The sequence below is a fragment of the Pinus tabuliformis genome, chromosome 5_2, assembly GCF_031772625.1.
Source record: "Pinus tabuliformis cultivar Carrire ecotype Pingquan chromosome 5_2, CPIR1, whole genome shotgun sequence".
Lineage (NCBI taxonomy): Eukaryota > Viridiplantae > Streptophyta > Pinopsida > Pinales > Pinaceae > Pinus > Pinus tabuliformis.
Window position 1 is genome coordinate 318,788,609 of NC_142306.1, and position 4,505 is coordinate 318,793,113.

Here is a 4,505-nt window from a genome sequence, read left to right on the forward strand (position 1 = left end):
AAAAAAGGAGGAGGGAATGCCAATGGCTGAGTGGGTTTCTAATCAATTTGTCTGCGTTCGAATCGGAGGAAATTTTTTGACAACAAAATGGAAAGGCCCACCGATAGTTCCTGAATGGGTGATCGAAACATGCAATCTCGATGATGCCCAGTGGCAATCTCGATGATACCCAGTGGCAAATCTGCTCAACCCACCTGTACATACTTTCGATTTTTCCCTTCTTCGCCCCCTTATATTTTCTTTTCTACGGTTTTCTTGTCGCTATTACAGGCATATACGTTCATGTTTGCTGACCCGACGGCCCCGTCATATCATGGGACCGCCTGGCAGCATGCTGTGAGGGAATCCAATTGCTCAAGACATGCATAGAATGAACAATGTCCAAAGTATTTTCAAAGAATGGCAGCCTCTGTGTTATAGTGATATACATGGGAATAACCCCTCTGGAGGCAATGAAACTGTTGAAGGGCCCGTTCAAGTTCATGGAAGTCGTAATAATTGTTACATTCCGCTCCCTCATTCTCACGGCGAAAGTTCCTGTTCCTCCTCCGATGTCCAACCCAATTCGAATTGTCTTCTTCTTCAAATTCAAGACCTCGTCGACAGAGTAATCCATGGAGCCACTGCCATTAGGGTGGGACAGACTATAGGAAGAACGCAATCCTGGTGGACTGCTTAATATCCAATATGCATCATCACCCAGCCTCGCCCCTTTGAGACTCTTGCCTTCAGATAGAACACACTACAGCAAGAATGTAACCCTGGGGGACTGCCTAGGATTCAGTATCCACCATCAACCAGCCTCATACCTTCGAGATTTAGTAGACACGCCTGAACTTCTCAAAATACATTATACCCCGTCTCCCAGCCTCGTGCCTTTGAGATTTCCTGCCATTTGGGTAGGGTCCATTACAGTAAGAATGTAATATGGGTGGACTGCATGGTATCCAATATGCATCGTTACCCCAATCTCATCCCCTTTGAGATTCCTGCCATGAGGATAGGGCATACTGCAGTAAGAATGGAATCCTCGTGGACAGTTTATTTTTAGAAAGTAGACACACCCACTACTCAAAATGAATATGCACCATTTCCCATCCTCATTCCTTTGAGACTTCCTGCCGTTAGGGATCAGGACAGGGCACACTACATTATGAACTGAATACTGATGGAATGCTTAGTGTCTGACATGCACCATCGCACAGTCTCATCCCTTTGAAACTCCTACCATTAGTTTAGGGCAGACTACAACAAGAAAGGAATTCAAGAGGACTGCCTAGTATCTAATATGCACCATCACACATCCTCTGCCCTTTGAGACTCCTGCCATTTGGGTAGGTCATAGTGGACACAACAGTGAAAAATGAAATCCTGGTGGACTGCTTAATATTAGAAAGTGGACACACCTGCACTTCTCAAAATCCAACATGCATGATTGCTGACCTCATCCCTTTGAGGGTTACTGCCATTAGGGTAGGGCACACTATAGTAAGAATGGCCGGATGACTAATGCCGTTATGATCCTAATTAAACAAATAACTTGCTGAATTTAATTAACCAGAAATTAAATTTCAGGCCATATCATCAATCACACAATAGCTGGAAATTAAATAGTGGAAGCATAAAATAGTTTCACACATACAGAGGTAATTTCTCCTTCAAAATCAGATTTTCATTCTTTCAAAAACACTTACGAAGAAACCTTCACAGTGTGCTAAAATCCAGCAGCTCTATGGTCAACAAATCACCCTAAACTGAGCAGCACAGTTGGCCCGAGAAGATACGACATGCTGTATGTCTGGACTGTGTTGCTTTATGGATTGCACGACCCTATCTGCATGAACATATGGAACTGTTTTGTAAACTACATGGAACTGCCTAGATCCGTATGAATGTACATATCTGCTCTGCATGGTCTCGTCGACAGAGTAATCCATGGAGCCACTGCCATTTACCTACCTGGTTTTCTCCCTGCCTTGAAGATTGAAGCAGTCTTTGCAGTCATCGAAGCCCTTCTGGTATTTTCTCTGAATGAGGCACGAGTAATTCTTGCAAGAATATGCAGTCCAGACGACACTGGAATCAGGGGCTTTTCCCATGCTCGGCGCACAGATGTCAAGTGGAAAGTGGAACGTTTTTAAATGTTTTTTAATGTTTTAAAACATTTTTTATTAAATCAGACGACTGATTTTTGTTCAATCGTCTAACAAAAGATCTAACGGCTACGATTAGGACAGAAAGGCATTTGGGGGAGTTCATTTCAGAGGGAAACGCCTTACGGCGTAATTATATATTAAAATATTTTAATTATATGGTATATATTATATAATAATTATGGTGGATAAGGTTTTGTTTTTTTAATTAATTATAGAACGGTTGATAAGTTTTTTTAAAGAACTTTTGATTTTAATATTAAAAAAAAAAACTAAATTTTATAGGGATGTAAATTTATTTTATTGATTACATGTTTATAATTGCTGGGAATTTCATAAACAAACAACCCAAATAAATATATTAACATTATATCAATAGTGATTGGAAGTTGTTTCACAAAGAGACTTTGGTTAATCACAATTAAGGCTCTTTTAGGGTTTTACCAGTCACTTTCATATCTTCAAATATCGCTCTTAGAATACCATGATGATGCTATATTCCGAAATTAAAAATAAGAAATTCACTTTATTTGTAGTGCCAAGGAAGTGCTTTTAAGTTATCTCAATTATGTATACTAATAACTTGATTTACTGGAACACATGAATAATATTACAGGGTTAATAGCATTAGTGTAGTAGTTACCTTATTAAAGGTTTTGGAGGAGGAAGGGCACATGAGGGAGTGATATAGTGATAGACTTAATGTGAATGACATGACTCTTTTTCCACAACCTATCAATAATCTACTAATATATAATGATAGAACAATTTATTACAAGGTAAAAGTGACAACATTAAATCGAAAGCACTTCATGTTTTCATAATAGAACATTAAAAAGATAAAGTTGACATATTAAGTACATAAATGTAGGCATATCTTTCACTTCTTATAGCTAGATACCCAACCATACAGAGGAAGGTTCTAAAAGGTGGGGCCATCACATCCATTGATGCGACAACATAAGTTGTCTTTCATACACACTATTTGTTTGTGTTCCAGTATCTTAATATTATAAAAAATAAATATATTGTGACGTTGCTTTTCCATGATTCAAGGAAACCCTATGCCTGTAGAGCCACACACTATCAAGTGGAATGCCCATACTATTAATTCTATAACCTAATAAATGTAGCTTCAAAGTCCATTCCAAATGAGCCTACACTCTACCGATTATGATTAAGAAACCCAACAAAAGAAGAAATAGCCCCTCAAACCATCTGGGACCCATCTTTGGACTATGCCTCAATGATGGTATGAGGATGGAGAGCATGCTTTTTTTCACTCGACTCTCATAAACAACACCCCAAGATTCTAATAGTAGGGCCATTGTAAGCGGAATTTGCCTTACACAAAATTATTTCATTATTTTTTTGGGTTATAAACATATAGTTCTCACCCTTGTTCTAGGTTCAATAACTAAACAAGACATCCATTGATCCAAACTTATGCAGGAACGCAACAAAATATAGATATAAACATAAACACAAAGATGCAATAGAAATAAATCTTCATTTCATTAATATCAAAGAACTGAAAGATGCTTACAAGCATAATGGAAATAAACTAGCTCGAGTGATGGTAGCTTATCTCTGAGAAGAGATGTGGCGGCTACATGCCTCTTAATTGTGTTACAATGAGGCTTAAGGGAATTTTTATTATTGAATGACGAAGGGAAACTCTAAAAAACCAAAACCCTAACACTGGGAAATGGAATGCCAAGAGTTTGTGGGCCCAGTTGGGCTTAGTTGGGTAGCCAACTTCCCAGGGTCGTAACTTGGTCATATGATCTATGTTTGGCATGTATGATACCTCGTTAGAAATATCTCTCCAAGTACTATAGGATTTGCGGCAAGTCCATAGCTGTAGTCAGGGGCCTGCTGTGGACCTACAAAAACGTCGATTAGAGGGTCAAAACAATTCTGGAAGTTCATGACCTAAAAAACTGCTAAAAATAGTAAATGTTGCTATAATCAAGGAAACTGATGAAACCGATTGAAGGTCTACGTGGAATAGGCGGGTGGCCAAAAATATCCACCTGGATCATTCCTCCCCCCTTAGGAAGCAATGGTCCCCATTGAGTGCAAAGCCTCCATGAGGTGAGGAAATTTCTGTTGAACCTGGTCCCTGGTGAACCACTTGCCCTGGTGAATGAGTTGGCCTACTTTGACAACTCAATATAGTTGGATCTTCTGCTGGCGAGTATTCTTCATATGCGTGTCCATAATAATGTCAGTTGTGGCATGTTCAATGTAGCTTAGTTTGAGCTTTGCTGGTGTCAACAGCTTAGCAACATCAGATGTGTCCAACAATGGGGGAAAGTATGGTCGCAACCAGTCCACATTGAATACTGG

At 39.3% G+C, this 4,505-nt stretch overlaps 1 pseudogene; it reads right to left on the bottom strand.

The window, feature by feature from the left end:
• Positions 1 to 280: 280 nt before the first annotated feature.
• Positions 281 to 2,099, bottom strand: LOC149158792 (putative methyltransferase At1g29790 pseudogene; annotated as a pseudogene).
• Between the last annotated feature and the right edge of the window lie 2,406 nt (positions 2,100 to 4,505).